At 40.7% G+C, this 17,414-nt stretch overlaps 1 protein-coding gene across 1 annotated transcript in view; it reads left to right on the top strand.

Annotated features, from left to right (window-relative positions):
• Positions 1-17,414, top strand: part of ZNF804B (zinc finger protein 804B) — a 269,427-nt gene that overhangs the window by 68,825 nt on the left and 183,188 nt on the right. The gene's annotated exons all lie outside the window — the stretch shown is intronic.

The raw sequence follows: 17,414 nt of genomic DNA, 5'->3' as shown, positions 1-17,414 counted from the left end.
AAAGCCTTTTCAAATATGGTCCTGTATAATTTTGGTTGATACCTTTCCATAACTAACATTCTCAAATGTGTAGACAGATTCTGAAATATGATTATATTTTTCTGCAATTATTGTCTCTCTAATCAATATCAATATTTTAATTAAAAATCCCATATTTTTTGAAGAAAATACATATATTTGACAATATATGTGTTTGTGGTAACTGATTTTATTCTTTGATGGATTATTTCCATGTGGATTTTAGCAAAGCCCAAAACATCAACTGCGTAGTCAGAGATTGTGTATTTAGTCTCCTATATTCAATAGACTGTTCTATTTCTGCTAAATCTTAAGTTGAAATGGGGAAGCATAAAATGAAAAATACTGCTTTATTTTCACTTTTTGCCTTGCATGGATTTCACCCCCTTTGAAGAGGCCAAATCTTCCCCAGGGAGACTCAGAGAATAGCATGAGAAATGCTATTTATTAGCTGCAGCCCTCTGTCTTTTACATATGGCGTAAAAAAAAAAAAAAAAAAGTATTTAGAAAGTTTTATGAAAGACTTTCACTACAGATTAACCTGTTAGCTGCAGAATGGAGTTTTCTGTTTCACTTTAAATATATGTTACATTGAAATCTCTTGTATTTTGACAGAGCATTTCTCCCAGTGCTAGACCAGACCCCCAACACTACAAACACTTGCCCCTATTTGATTTCACATACATTAGCCCCATGTCTTTGAGACCACCTGTGTGCATAAACTTAAGCATATGCATAACTGTTTGCACTTTTAGGTCTAAGTGATCTTTTGAAAATAGCTTGATTCTAAAATATTCCTGCATTTTGCTTTGCTTTTGATTAATGTTTCAGGGAGTCCAAAGACTGTGAAAGACATAGCAGAGAAAGAAGACGTTGGGGTCAAATTTTGCAGCCTTACCACAAAGTTAGACATTTGTATTTAGTTTCTGCTGCAAATTGCTTTACTGTTGTTGAACGTTGCTCCCTGGTGGAAATTTTAAAGGAAATTAAGCCTGTGGCCGAGAAAAGGGGTGATATGTTCTTTCAGAACTTCTAGGATTGTTGTAGGATCTCTGGGGACGCTGCGAAGCACTTCCTAGTCACTCCTATATCAAAAGGGACCTACAGGAGGCTTTGACTTCCTGCAAAAGCCCTGTGAGCTCTAAGGAACTCTGTCAGTTGTCCCTGGCCAGAGCTGGTTTGGGGCAGCTATTCCTTCCAGCTGCCTCCTGATCAGCGAGGGAGGAGCAAGCTTGCAGCCAGTGGTGGGCAGCAGCCAGTGTAAGAGCCAGGACTTCAGCACAGCTCCCTGCACCCAGCTGACAAATGCAGGAGTGTGTGCAGGAGGGGGCTAGAGGCTGTCCTGGTGCTCAGTTGTGGTGATGCACCATAGGGCAGGGTCCCCAGCACCCATGGCAGTGACTGCTGTGGCACAGCAGAGGCCTTGACCCAGCCTGAGTTCTGGAGGGAGGATGCAGCCCTGCAGGTCTGGGGGTGTGGGGATGCCTGATCCCTCGGGCTGGGCTGGGGAGACAGGCTCCTTGCGGGCAGGAGGTATGTGCTGTGACGGTAGTCTGTGTTGCCAAGTATGGAGCTGCAGGAGGTCAGCAGTCTGTGTGCCAGTGGGGATGCTGAAAAGGGGATTGAATGGATCTTCTGTGAGATCCTGCAGGTTCAGAAGCTTGACCCCTTCCAGATGTACTGAAGGATGGGTAGGCAGAGCCTGTACTTATGTTGGGAAATGGAGACTCCCCTGATGGTAAAGGCTGGCAGCTTGTGAATTCTGGCAATGGAGGACAGTTCCTGTCTGCCTGTGGATCTGTGTCTACAGATGTGCCCTGGTTCCAGATGAAGGGCTGGGAGCTGTATGGCATCAGGAGGAGGTGGCAAGGGATAGTTGGGGGTGATCCCCTGCTGTGCAGAAAGGAGGCCCACATTGGCTGACATGACCTGCCTATGGAGTTTTGCTGCTTGCTTGGGACTCAGAGCCAGGATGTTGTGGAGGGACTGAAGAGGCTTGTCTAGCCTTTGGACTCACCTACTGCTGTTCTTCCATGTGGGCACCAGGGATGCTGCCAGAAGAGGCCTGGAGTGTATAAAGCATGGCGGCCCAGGTAGTCTCTCCTTAATCCTGTTGGTGGGGGTCAAGGGCTTCAGGAGATCTTGAAAGCTAATTGGCTGCACAGCTACTGTTGACAATAGATATTTTGGATTTGTCACCACAGGACCATTTCTGAGGATCAAGAACTGCTAGGAAGAGACAGGACTGATAGTCTTAGGTCATGGTGATTGAGAAAAGGCTTCTGGGGACTCAGAGAAAGTAAATGTCACTCATTCAAGACGGGCAACAAGGAGGATCCAGGACCTACAAGCCAGTCAGCCTCACTTGATATCTGGGAAGCTGATGAAGCAAATAATCCTAGAAAACATTTTCCAAGCTTGTGAAAGACAGGAAGGTGACTGGGAGTAGTGAGCATGGATTTATGAAGGGTAAATCAGGCTTAACCAACCTGATAGCCCTCTGTGATGAGGTGACTGGCTTGATGGATGAAGGAAGTGCAGTGGATGTTTTTCGTCTTGACTTCAGCTGAACTTTAATCGTGCTCACAGACAAGCTGATGAAGTACAGGCTAGACAAATGGACAGTGCTTCTGTGTACCTAGAGTTAGTTTGGGTAAATATGGGCAAGTAGAAACACTATGATACCTTGACAATATTAAAATTGTATGTGTGGAACCTGGATTTTCAGTGAGCCTTCTGCACTATGTTGTATGATAGATCTTGTAGCATTTTATGTTATTTCCTTTGGAGTGACTTGTTCTCCATGATGCTCCCTCTTCTAAGACACGCCTGTGGAATATTGCTGAGTTTGGGCCTCATACAGGTTCACGTATGGAACAGATTTCTGCTCTTGCCTGGAGACACACAAATGTTGACATTTGACAGCTATGCCTACCTTATTTGTGCTCTGCATCCCAAATTTTTCTGATTTACTGACAGTAGCCATGTTACTTATGACTGTATCCTATTAATACATGACTAGAAGAGACTTGTTTCATAGTAATGGTCAACTGTGGAAATCAGGATGCTTAACCATCCCACTCTGGTAAGAAAAGACCAGGATTTATGGTTTGATAGACACAGAGATCCTCAGGTTATGTGGAAATAACTCACAGCCATATTCCAAGAAATGTGTTTTGTTCAGTCACAAAAGATTGTGTGGAATTCTCAAGTCTGTCTCCAAGGAAGATAGCAATTTTGACTTCTCACCAAAGGTGAGGGAGGTTTTCCGTTATTGGCCTTTTAATTAAACTAGGTTGACATTCACATTAGTTGTGCTTAAAACACTTATGTTATTGATGTGAAGAATTCAGCCAGTCTAAGTATCTCAGCACAGAAACTACTAATTCACACTCTAAACTCTACCATTATCTTGTCTTTCTATGTACTACCATTGAAAGTTGAAAACTACTGAGTTCTGTGGTTCTGAATTACAAAATACTTTTTTTTTGGCCTGGTGTTGATCATTTAAATGAAGCCATCATCAGCTGCGATAGGGAACTCTGCCTCTTGCAACATTGTGACAGAGGCCAACAAAGATAAATTTTTGTTCTTGTCACAAAACATGGATCATTTGCCATGACCCTAGTTGCTTTTTTTTCTTACCTGCGTTTGTTCCTTCAGATAACTGTTGTGGGCCGTACGCTGAGTTCTTCAGAGAGAACATGGAGAGTCTCAGATGGCTTCATGGAATCTCTTGACTGTGAGAGCTGCAAGATCTCCAGCAATTCCCCTCTCAGTTGGGCTAGACAGAGTTGTGATACCGGTTTTGATGGTGGAGCCTGCAACGTTTTGGGTTTTCCCAAGGTTTCTTTGTCTTCCCATGTTTTCTTATTAGCTCATTACTTTAAATCATAAAAGGCTCCATTGTCAGAAACTACAGTTTAAAATTTGCTGTTATTTTACTTAACAGTAGGAGTAAGTCAAGGTGGTTTTCTCAAAAATATTCTGATGAGTTGAATGCTTTTTAGCTGACTACAGTCACTTGTCTTCTCACCTGCATTTAAGTCTTGGTGCCTGAGAGTGTAGTAGATTTTCAAAACTAGGCCTTCTTTTGGATTCTGCTTCTTTCAGGGTCACAAATGATTTTATATGGCATTTGATAGGATTTAATGAACCATTTTGGTGATTTGGTTCCTTGTGTTTTTAATATGACTAACCACAGAAAATTGTTTTAACTACATAGAGAGGTTGCCTGCCTATGTTCCAGGGTCCACTAGTCAGTTGATAATGATGGATAATTTAATCAGCAGCTGTGAAGTGTCCTACTCGCGGGTTTTGATTTACAATAGGTGGTATCACAAATAACATTTAATTGAGTTCCAGTTCTGAATTTATTGTTGTGGGAAAGACTGATATCTTCCCTATATTGGGCCATCTTTAACACAAGCTTCAAAGTATAGTCCAATTCCTTTCACTTGCCTTTGTGCATCTGCAACATTTGGAAGAAACAACAGACTAACTGCTCAGTTTGCTTTGCATTGCTAATGCCAGGCTGGACCACAGAACACTTTGCTTGCATCTGAATCACGATCAGCTTTGTGTATGTACATATGGGGAAATCCAGCTCCAGCTTGCACATTTGGTGAAAGCAGCAGGGCTTCTTTCATCTAAATCTGTGTTCTGTCTTTCTTCTGCCTCTGCATATGATTCTTCACTTAAGCCTACTTATAGGCTGGTCACTTGCCAGTCCAAAAGGACTCAGATTTGTGCTTGAACTGCTTGTCTGGTACTAATCTTCTAAGTTTAGTGCTCTTGTGAGTGAACCTCAAAATTGTGGGGGTCACACAGATAAGCAGCCAGCAAGTTCGATGCCCTAGTCAGGCTTTGAAGATTTCTTTGATCTCTCTAACAAGCCCTTCACGATTTTTGTAGCATTCCCAAATCCCTCTAGTGACTTTGGGTCTGATTTGTTTTTTCTTATCCCTTTTTCTTCCTTTCCTCCAAGAGCAACCAGCTTTGATCTGGTCACAGAATTTCTCCCTGCCTCTGTTGGAGGCAAGATCTTCAGGGATCTCCTGCTTTTCCCTCTAGAGAAGAGAACATCAGAGGGTAGATGTTCTGTAGTAACTAAAGATGGCAGTTAACCTGAACGTCTCCAGCAATCCTGACAGCTATCATGCCAGCTGCCACAATGATGTGTAGCCTTTGGTCATGCTTTATTTATATTCTTCTTTAATTGGTTTTTTAGACCATATATTTTTGGAAATACTGAAATTTATCACTAAGTCATGGTGGAGGATGTCTTACTGGGTGATGATTGGACTAATTTTAGACTCTGTCCCTTCGGTATATTTAGAAAAAATTTCAGGGCTGGATTCTGTGACATGGCATGGAAGATAGCAGCCAGAGGATCATTCAGTGGCCTTTACAGAATCAAAGAATGGTAGGAGTTGGAAGGGACCTCTGTGGGTCATCTAGTCCAAGCCCCTTGCCGAAGCAGGGTCACCTACAGCAGGCTGCAGAGGACCTTGTCCAGGGGGGTCTTGAATATCTCCAGAGAAGGAGACTCCACAACCTCCCTGGGGAGCCTGTTCCAGTGCTCCGTCACCCTCAGAGGGAAGAAGTTCTTCCTCACGTTCAGACGGAACTTGCTGTGCTTCAGTTTGTGCCCATTGCCCCGTGTCCTGTCGCTGTGCACTACTGAAAAGAGCTTGGCCCCATCCTCCTGACACCCACCCTTAAGGTATTTGTAAGCATTTATTAGGTCCCCTCACAGCCTTCTCTTCTTCAGGCTAAACAAGCCCAGCTCCCTCAGCCTCTCCTCGTAGCAGAGATGTTCCAGTCCCCTCACCATCCTCGTAGCCCTCCGCTGGACTCTCTCCAGTAGCTCTTCATCTTTCTTGAATTGGGGAGCCCAGAACTGGACAGAGTACTCCAGATGAGGCCTCACTAGGGCAGTGTAGAGGGGAAGGAGAACCTCCCTCGACCTGCTGGCCACACTCCTCCTAAGGCACCCCAGGATGCCATTGGCTTTCTTGGCAGCCAGGGCACACTGCTGGCTCAAGGTTAACCTGTCGTCCACCAGGACACCCAGGTACCTCTCCACAGAGCTGCTTTCCAGCAGGTCTACCCCAAGCCTGTACTGATGCCTGGGGTTGTTCCTCCCCAGGTGCAGGACCCTGCATTTGCCCTTGTTGAACCTCATCAGGTTCCTCTCTGCCCAACTTTCCAGCCTTTCCAGGTAATCAGGATGTCTTGCTACATTATCTAGGAATTCCTTCTGCATTTAAAATGAAAGAAGGCTGTAACCTCTGGTCATACAGAAATGTAAAAACTTTTTTCTGGACACATCTTAAACCATTCTGTTTCAGTCCATACCTTTTGCAATGCCACTGCAGTGAAAGATGCTGGTGTGGTCTGAGTGAGAGAAAATTTGACCTTCTGTTCATTGCTTTCTAAGTCGGTTGTAATTCGCTTTCCACCCTTTGTGTATGGTCTCTGTCACATCTAATGCATTAATACCGCATGTGTAAACACTGGCATTCTGGAAATAAATTTCTTGTTAGATTTTTAAGCTAACCTCTTGCAGTAGTTCTCATTTTATGTCAACAGGGCAGAGGATTTAAGAGATATTCTGGCACTTTGACTAATGCCGTTTTTCATTTCTTTCCACTAATTTAATGAAGACAACTATTGTAGCCTTCTAGAAAACATGCTTAGCCTTAGATGACCTTAAAGGTATGAGTAGACTGTCAAGTATGAAACCAGAAGGCTGAAAAGAGCTTGCATGTTTAGCTTGCAAATCAGAAAGACTGAACAGTGCTTTGCATAAGTATCAAGAATATCTGTGCAACAAAGAAATGAACGGGCAAGAGAAAAGCTCAGTGTCTACACAAAGTTGTGTCCAGCTTTTATGGTTGGAACCTGTAGCGAACTGGGACTGCAGAGAGGCCTAACATAGCTGGAGAAGATAGCCATTTGAAGCAGAGAAGAGTGTAAGCCCAGTTTCCTATCCAGCATCTACACTCATGGTGGCTGATGATGATGGTTTGTTTAGACAAGTTCCTGAATTTCAGCAGTCCTTTGCCTGGCAAATTTCAAATCTTAAGGGTATAGGCTTACGGCAGGACTTGAATCCATTCAGAGGGAAAGCATTCTGTAGAGCAGAGCACCACCGTTGAATGCAGGAGTGGGGAGTAATACTGATGGTCCCACAATGATAAATAATCTGTCAAATGTACATATATGTGTATGGAACAGATGTTAGATGACAAAGCTGCTTTAAATGTCCAAATTCCTCTTAAGTTGTGGTTTGGGTGGCAAGATGAAATTTTTGAGTCCTACAGTGAGGGATTTTTTATAGAAACAATGACCCTCAAGTTCAACAGCTTAAAAAAGAACCCAGATATCAAGGGAGCTTGTTATCTGATTTCATTTGTAACACTTCTACTGGCTACTTACAGTACCCTAGTGTGTTTTGGACAGAGGCGTAACTCAAGGTTACTTGTTTTTTTCTAGCAAGTAGTCCCTTACCCAGAGATGATATTGCATTAATGGGATACTGTTGAATCTCTTATGGCTGCTCTATAAGTAGTTCTGGGAACTTTGCAGAGCGTCATAGCTTGCACATTACCACCTGGAGAATCTGCCTGCCCTCTCTTTCCTCTAGATCATGTGCCTATCCCTTTCTTTGTAAGGACAATGATGTTTGTGTCCAAGGGATCAGGGAGTTGGTTCAGGTTAAAACTAACTTTTTTTTGGCCAGGTCCAATTCAATCAAGATTTACTGCTTGATCACAGCACAGCTTCACCAATGCTTGTGCCAGCACAAAAGAGAAGGGCATGTAACGTGGGAGAACCCCATACCCCTTGCAGGGATGTTACAAGCCTTGTGCCCTCCAGGCATACCTCTCGCGTAAATCTCAAGTCATAAATGGCTGGAGCAAATGCTTTACTGGGCCAGCTTGTGCCTATATGACCATAGAAACACTGCCTAGCTCTGAATATCACCTAAGTGCCTACAGTAGCCTAAAAGGTATGATGTATTATTTCTCGAAGCACCATTTATGGCAGAAATAATATGGAGGGCCAGCAACGTTACAAACATAATAAAACACGTGGTCACAAAATGGTTATTATTTTAATGCTTCCATACATCAGAACAGAATGAAGACTATATTCAGCTTTAGTTTGGGCGTTTTCTGACTGTGGGATTTAACTGTGCATCCAGAAGCAGAGTGTTCTACAGCACTTGGTATGCTCCAGTATGACTCATTGTTGTAGAAAAATACCCAGGAGAAAGGATCAAATTGGTTTCTATTTTAACGTCTATTTGCATTTTCCTGGAGTGGAAACAAGTACTTGAGGATTCACTGCCGTCGTTGTAATAACCATTTTTCATTACAACTTACACTGCCAAGAAATAGGTGTTATTGATTCCTGAGTATTGTCTCCAACAGCAGGTAACATGCAATGTATTTAATATAATAAAAGTTTTCAATTAGTTATCCCTGAAGAACTGAAACAAATATTAAACTTTATGCTAGTTTGTTAGGAAAATCCTTAAATTTCTAATTGTCTGTGCAACTATAGAAAAGAAATGGAAAAAAAACTCTGTTCAATATAAAAACTTTTTTCCAGAGCTTTTGCTATTCAGTCACAGTGCAGTAGTTCTCTAAGCTGAGTTATTGCGCATAGCTTTCAGATAACTCTGGGTTTTTATCACCAGTATCTGTTTATAACTTGACTTTTTATTGTGCCTTGAAATTCTGAGCACATACAGATCCTTTTGCAATATAAGACTTCATAACAATGCATTTGACAGTAGAGTACTTCCATTCATATTGCAGTTCTCATGGTCTAGGAACTGTCTGAAACAATAGTGGAAAACTCCATTTAGAGTATAAGAAATTGCTGATCATACTAGTGACAGCTGAAGTCAGCCAGCCACAACAAAAAACAAGTTTTCACATCAGTTTGCAGTGGGATTTCTTACGTGACAAGACTGCTTGGGTGCATAGGAGATCCCCTGCGAAGCCAAAAATGCATTTTAAAATGAAACAATGATTAGAAATGCTCTTTAAAAAGTCAGCAATAATATATTTGTTTCTGTGTAGGCTTTGTCTGAGATATCAGGCTTTTGCTGTGAAATGTTGGGTATTTTAACACAGGCAAGCAGCTGTAGGCCACAAGAAATTACTAAATGGCCCAAACCTTGAAAAACAAGGCATACCCTACTGATTAAAAGATTTTGGGGTAGAGCTAATAAAATGAAAAAGATTCCTAAATAAACTTTTTCCTTCCTGAATTAAATATATCTGTCTGAAGAAGTATGACCTTAAGCCATAGATCATCTAAGAATAGGTTGACTTGATTAACCAAGATATTTTAAAACACCATTTATTCTTGTTACAACCAGAAATTCTTAGAGCTTAATCTTCCCACATAGAAAGGCATAAGCTATTCATGCAGTATCAAAAGGAAAATAAGTGGTGGTGTACATGGTAATTTATAATATAATCAGTCCTTCAAGACTGCATATGTAAGAAGAATGAAAACGCTCCCCATTAAAAGGATACGTATGAGCAAATATATGCAATTAACCATACTTGAGATCTAGTTAAGAAAACCATGTAGGCACATGTTTATCTTCAATAGGTGTTTAATTTCACCAGATTATTAGCAGAGCACATAAATGTACTTAAAGGTATGTTTGTGGATAGTTTTTCCTGTGCAGACTCAAACTGTCCTGGAGTGCAGCTTCTAGGGAAGAATTGGCATGATTAGACCTTTAAAGTTCATCTGGTCCAACCTTCCTTGCCATGGGCAGGAAAATCTTTCACTAGATCAGGTTACTCAAAGTCCCATCCAGCTTGACCTTGAACACTTTCAGGGATGGGGCATCTACAACTTCTCTGGGCAACATGTTGCAGTGCTTCATCTCCTCAACATAAAGAATTTCTTCCATATGTCCAATCTAAATCTACCGTCTTTCAGTTCAAAAACATTGCCCCTTCTCATAGCTTTTTTATTGCTTTGTTTTCTTCTTCTGGCTAGCCTTTGAAAGGGCTCTAGGAATGGAGTGCACCATTACTTCTGGCTTGAACATGATTTCCTTCTGTAGAAGTTCCCCAGATCTCAGGGACTCTGCTTTCTCAAGTCCAGGCTCAAACACCTGGCTGCTTTTGAGGGGCATTTTAAACCTTGTAGGCTTCAATCAATTGGATCAAAGTTGGACAAATCTAGTTTCAGTTACAACATGATCATGCTATTGTCCTAAGCTATTCCCATTTGAATAGATGGTCATTAATATTTAACAGATTTCCCTTATCCCAGCCCTTGAAGATAAATGACACTGGATGGCGTGTGACTGACATATGCAATGAGGCACAAAGTGTCACTATTTCTTTGTAAGAAGAACTAAAATTCAGGTATAGAAAGCAAACCTAAATTGTGATAGAAGGCAGAGACCTAATATTTCAGGTAAATAACTTCTAATAGTAGGAAGAAAAACCATGAAAATCAGGTTAAATGGAACAATTCTCGCAGCTTTTTTTCAGTGTAACTACTAACGCGAAATTAAAGAGAAGGCATTAGATATACTACATTTTAAATTTCAATTAAGAAGCCAATACTATGGCACATAGGATTAAAATAATTGGTTAAATGATAGCTAGGAAAAAAATATATCCCAGGACCAAAGGGATTCATAAAAAGAAGCAGCCTACACATAGAACAGTTACTTATTATTTGTGTCACGGTGTTGCTAAATGCTCAAGTCCTGAGTTCGTACTGAAAGCTGTACAAAATAATGAACACCAATAATTCAAGTCCCCAAATACTTACATTTTGTGATTTCCAAGGTGTCCCAGCCATTATTATTCCATGTGACTGATGTTTTACTGCACATCTCCTTTTTATCACAGTTATCCGGTTGTTAAGCTACTTGTAGGAATACAGAAATATCACATATAAATGTATATATATATATTTGTATGTATGTACATGTGTAACACAATGTTTCTGGTGGCTGAAAGGGAAAAAATTTTTGAGGAGAAAGAAAATACAGAGAGTGAAAGAAGAGCAACTGATAAGATGGAGGAATATGAAACAGAGAATGAAGGTAAAGAGGCAGTATTGGTTAGAATCTAAAACCATACAAATTTTACTCAGAAGATAAGAGTTTTACTTGCTACCACCAGCTTTGTGCAAACTAAGTCTCGTTGTGCTTCTGTTTGCCAATTTGTAAACTGGAAATACTTAGTGACCACTTTGATACAGTCCTTTGAAATATACTGACAGGAAACAAAAACCAAGGTCATAATATCTTGTTCATTAAAAACTGCCATGAGGAGAAACTAAATGACAGAGCATAGGGCCTATAGGAAGATGGCTAGTGAGTGAGGTGGGTAGACATAGAGAAATGGTATGAGGGAGACAAGGAGAACAAGATCATAAAAGAGGAAAGAGAAGAGAGAAAATGAGGAAAACAGAAGAAAAATGAGATACGAAAAACTGGAAAACCAAAATAGATAAAAGATGCAGATGAGGAGACTGAACAAGGAAAACAAAGCAAAGAGTAGGGAAAGGACAACATACATCTGCCTAGTTGTTTTTATTTATACTATTCACACTTGTTCCAATCTGCGTTCCCAGGCTGCTTTCAGAAAGTCATTTATTGTACAGTCTTGTATTTCCAATAGTTTTTCTTTTCACTCTCCCAGCAGCAAAGCTTAAAAAAATGCCTCAGTTCTAAAGATCCAGTGCACTGAAGGCTGGCCTCATCCTCTGAAACATGCCGTGAGATCAGGACTGAGTAATGCTGTAGAGAGAAATGCTCACCCCTGTGGCCTGCTTGAGGCATGTTAGCTTGTAAAATTTGCATATAACACAGAATCTGTGGGAATTTCATGTTCTTCCATAATAGTAGTAGAGTTTTCAAGAAAAATAAAACATTAGATGAAATGAAAAATTATTTTGTCTCCCATGAAAATGTTGGGTGTGTCAAAAAATATTTCCCGTTAATAAAAATTTCTCTTTACGATTTCATCAGTTCAAGCTTCACTTTGGGTTGCACAGGATTTACCCTGGGGCATTTATACTCTTAAATATGTAGACATGTCTCACCCTCAGCCTTCCACTGTTGCTGCCACTTCGCTTTTGTGAGGTTAGCAAGTCCAGTCTTTCTTCATAAATTAATCCTGCTAGCTCTGTAAGATCTTCTGGATGTTTTTTATCAACAACTTTCGTGGAGGCTATATTCATTCCCAGCCTTGTGGCTTCATCTTCCCTGCCTTAATAACTGTCTTTGGGGTAACAGCATTTTTCAGATTTAAATCTGAACCAATTGGATACGGTTTGATCTGTGTATTGCATGGTTGTCTTTACATTGTCACTGTCCCCTGTACCTGCCCTCTTTGATTTTTTTTGTGAAGGCTCTCAAGGTTTCCCTCTTTGGATCACAGGTATATAATTTCTCATTTATCATGCATCTTGCACTGAGATATTGAAATTCCAGTAAATTGCAGTCCTATATTTAATCTGCTGCTTTTAATTCACTTGTGGAAACCAGGATAGCATATAGTGTGTCAGGCGATGTGCCATCCACTCTCAGGTTGTAGTTCATTAAGGTTCTTCCTTGTTTTTCAGATATGCTACTGCCATATCTTTTCATTGGACACAAATTTCAAATTCACTTGTCTTTTCCTATTGAATTCTCAATGTGTTTTCACTGCAAATTTTTGAAACCCAAAGAGTTCCTTGTGTGTTAAGCACCCAGACAAACTGGTTAAGGGCCAGTAAGTCTCTTACAAAGGGTCTAGTTCTGTGAAGGAGCTGAGCGTGATCAGGCTACTCTACTGGAGTTACTGGGAACTATGGTTCTCAGGTCCTCTAGGCATATGTTCAGTATCCCGCAAGTTCATTAAATATTTCACAATTTCTCATGAAAAATGCAACATGTCAAATGTTGTAGGGTGTTGATATGAGCTTCTAAACCACTTTTGATCTGTTGGATCAAATTTTCTACAACGTATTTTACTTGGGTGGAACACTGTTAAAAGATCAGAACTCCATATCATGCAGCAAAACCCCAGAGCAAGCCCTGCCTGGATGACTGATATGTGAAGACAACAGTAATGAGGACAGATGAGTACCAGGAGGCGAGAGATGATGCTGAGCAGCATGAGAAACAGCAGCCTCGGTGTGACAATGGCCTGGCTGCTGTGGGCATTTGGTGGCATCCTGTCAAAGGAGAGTGGTTACTGAGCTGCTTTGAGGAAGAACATGGGTCCATCAGCCTCACGCAACACATGGCAGGTCATCTGGCTGCTGCGCGGTGGCACTTGGCTTCTCCATATTGAGTGACAGAGATGACCAAGTCACATGTGTTTGTTGTGGTTATGGAGCCATACAGAGGTCTTACATTTTTTCTTGTTAATGGAGAAAACAGCTATGCGAGAGTGGGGGGGGACACTAAGAACTCAGCTCCAGCTTTGTGAGTTTTGTCAGCCAGGCAGTCAAAAGGAAATACCAGGGAGGGTCTGCCTTGGATAGACACACAGACCTGTCTCTTAGGGAAAGAAGTTCGTGTGGATTGTCTGCCAAGAAATCAACGTAATGCAATTCATTTCACAGTGAATACATGAAGTAGAGCCAGAAAAACAAGCATCTCCTTCCTTCCTTCCTTCCTTCCTTCCTTCCTTCCTTCCTTCCTTCCTTCCTTCCTTCCTTCCTTTCTTCCTTCCTTCCTTCCTTCCTTCCTTCCTTCCTTCCTTCCTTCCTTCCTTCCTTCCTTCCTTCCTTCCTTCCTTCCTTCCTTCCTTCCTTCCTCCCTTCCTCCCTTCCTCCCTTCCTTCCTTCCTTCCTTGTAGCATTCTTCAGATTCTCAAGAACTTTGATGTGAAACCATACTGAATACAAGATTGTCAGTTTTTTCCTCAAATGGTTTGGCTGGCACTAAGGGTCTGTGTCCATGGCACAATATCATGCCCCGTGAGGTATGGGAAGCAGCTGTCAATGAACGAGGCTGAGTGCTGGAATGAGCTCGCTGCACCGTGTGGCTGGTGAGGGGTTCCTGAGCACAGCAGTCAGGTGGCCCTTCTGCCTCTGCTAGCCCAGGTAGCAGCTGCAGAGCCAGCTGTGTATCTTTACAGTATCGCATGGCTGTCACCTCCAACACACCCCTGTGTATTTGTGAAAGCGGAGGTGGGCTAAGAAGTAGTTCAAAAGAGGAAAAGTAGACCAAGTCTAATCAATACCACTGCTGCACCTGTGAAAGTCAGCAATCACACATGAACCTCTCAGGCAAGTGAAAGCATAGACTGGACAGTTTTGTGTTATGTGATGTTTCTTTGTAAAGGGTGACACTGGGGAAAAAAAAATGTATTTTCTTATACACAGTTGATATCCTTCTCTAACTAACATTGCTGTCACTTATTGTCAGAAACATGTGGAGAAAATCTCAATAGACATACAAAATGTATAAATAACAATGGGAAAACTAAAATACTGAGTTTTCATCAGGTAAAATACTTCTGACGGATACTTCACACAAATAAAATACAACTCTGTCACAGGAAACTTTTTTTTTCATCATAATGTTTTGCTGCTAGAAGACCATGAACACAGATGAGCTGTAAAATTTCTGTTTAAAAAAGAAAAAAGATGACATACCCAAAATTTCATTAGGATCTTGCTAATTTAGATGGCTGGATGAAAGAGCTTTTAAATATCTTTCCAAGATATATTCTTCCTCTAAAGTCCAGATGTGAGAGAGTCTGTATGTTGCCACACATGTGAAAATATGACTGATATTCTTGCATAACAATATCTTGGCTGCCAGTGAGACATTATCCAGTCGCTTCCCCTTTGCCCTTTAGAAATGCTGCAGAAATTCCATCCTTTTTTTCTCTGGTTCACCTAGAACTATAATTTTGTATCTGAAACCTATAATCATGTTATGGTTCTCTATTTGCAAATGTTTCAAACTGGGTGGGGGGAAAAGCATGATCGAGATTTGTGTTTTCTAAGGGTACCTTTTCTGTTCCAGACCTGTAATTGTTCATCATCTCTAATTACAGAATCTAAATTATATTAATAACTGCCTATTTTATTCACAAAACCACATGTTCTGTTAAACTGAAATGCACATTTTTGGGACTGTAACCCCAAATCTATAAATGAATGTTAGTTTTGCATACTGAATAACTTGGTTTTATTGTCGAGCTTTCGAGTCTTCTCACAAAATATTCTTGTAGTCTATACTGAGGTTTTCAGTTGAGTGTGAGACATCCTCTACCATCTTTGTAGAATATTTGAAAGATATATTCCTTGCAAGAAGAGCTGTACCTTAAATTCCTATGTTTTGAGCTGTATACAGAAACCAGAGTTCTTTTCTAAAGCTTCATCTAACATTGCAGCAGTTTGAGATTTCTGATGGCTCTTCAGATTAACAAGATACAAGTTTTAAAAAAATCAATTTCAGAGCAACAAGAGTACGCTGAAAATTTGCTTTAGGTTTAGAGCTGTAGCTTTCCCTTTGATATATCCAAAGTATCTGAGACTCCATGTGTGAGGGAACACAGATGCTGCTTGAATATTTTTAAAGTGAAATACTTAGTGGATTAGGCAATGAGCAACATTGTGGCACCAAAATTCACAGTATAATGTACATTTAAATAAACTATGAGCTAAATTTAACAGGGAGAGACAACATTTATCAAGTTGCTTTTTTTGTTAAATTGGGCTAGTTTAGAAAAAGGAAACTTCACACAATATTCAAGAAGGAACAGTGAGGGGAAAGTTACTACTTCCCAGGAAAGTAGCTGTTAATTATTGTGCCTCTTTATAGTATGTTTATAAAATTCTCTCTGGGCAAATGCAAGCTCTATTTGAACTGACCTAAAGCTGTGCAATTGCCAAGATTAATCTAATAATTACTGCCAGGAGAGTTTATCTCAGTTTATTAGCTTGAGTTTGCAGTCACACTAGAGTGGTTGCATGGGCTTTTTTTGGCTCAAAACATACTCAGATAAGGTAGTGACCCCCTTGGTGAACAATGATGTCAGATGTTCTACCTTGGCACTACGTATATGCATCAAGAAATGTTGAAAATCTCTGAAATAATCACGTGTGTTGAGGGAAAACAGAATCAGCTTTCATTGCCGGCATTCTTGAATGCTGAGTTTGCATGATTGTAATGCTAAAATAAACATAATACGGTGAAGATTTAACACTGTAGGAGGACATGATCCTGAATGTAACCTCCCCTTTTCAAGGGCGTTAGACATCCATACAGGTAGCAATAAGAGAGGAGCTATGGGGGGTGAAATTAAGCAAGTCTCTGCTTCGGCCCGGGGATTCTGCTGCTCCAGCACTGAGCACTGGCTTCATGGGCGTAGGACAGGTACTTGTCATGTGCAGGAGATGGTGGACAGCATCCCACAGCAAGGAGCTGACTGCAGGGCTGGGGCTGCATCACAAAAGCCCCACTGGCTCCATGCTGCTCCGCTGACCGAGTAGTGCTGCCTGAATACTTTGTTGTAAGAAGCAAAGGTGAAACTTGATGTGACCCTTTTATTCATTTGCAGATATGGCTTGCAGAAACATAGAGAACTAGGCTTTCTGAAAATCCTCACTTCTTGAAAACTTACTTTATTGGTTACACTGTATTGATGATTGTTAGGTCTCTAACATGTGAATACAATTTATTACGTATGCTTTGACACTGCCCAGCTTTTAGGAAATCAGGATCAGATGTCAAAGTTTTGAGCAGGTCATGAAGGAAAGCATCACAGTTCTCCAAATGACACATAATTCTCATCTGGAAGTTGTCATCCAAATTTACCATATCTGACGTTGTCTTATGAGACTGATAGAAGAATGGATTTGGGTAATAAAAGTTATAAACACGTTGCTCTAATTGTACTAGTAATTGGTGCTATTTCATTTATTAAATAAATGTAGCAACATAATGGTGAAAAAAAATGAAGAAAATTTATTATGATTGTTTTCATTAATTTGCTTTCTTTAATTCTGAAGACTAGAGGATGATATAGTGAGTCTCACAATTAAACCAGCCTAAAAATGATGGCAGAATTCTATCTGGCTTTAGCTTAGGTTTATTTCATTTTTGAAGACTTGAGTCCACCACCAGTGAGAAAAGAATATAATATGCAGCATTCTGACGTTGTTTGCTATAGCCTGTCTCTCGGAGAGACAAAATTCCGCATTCATGTGTCTGTAATGCTGAAATGTCAGCTTAGATGCATTTTTCTTCTGCCTTGTGTCCCTTGAATAATAGAAATATTGGTATTAATATACTGGCATCACTAAAAGTGCCATCCCTTTCAGCTGAGTAAAATCAGTCACTGACTTTTCTTTTATACACTGGACATCATATAGCTCGAGAGATC

Source organism: Opisthocomus hoazin, chromosome 4 (assembly GCF_030867145.1).
Source record: "Opisthocomus hoazin isolate bOpiHoa1 chromosome 4, bOpiHoa1.hap1, whole genome shotgun sequence".
Taxonomy (NCBI): domain Eukaryota; kingdom Metazoa; phylum Chordata; class Aves; order Opisthocomiformes; family Opisthocomidae; genus Opisthocomus; species Opisthocomus hoazin.
Note: the sequence above shows the minus strand (reverse complement) of the source record. Positions and strands in the feature narration are given on the sequence as shown.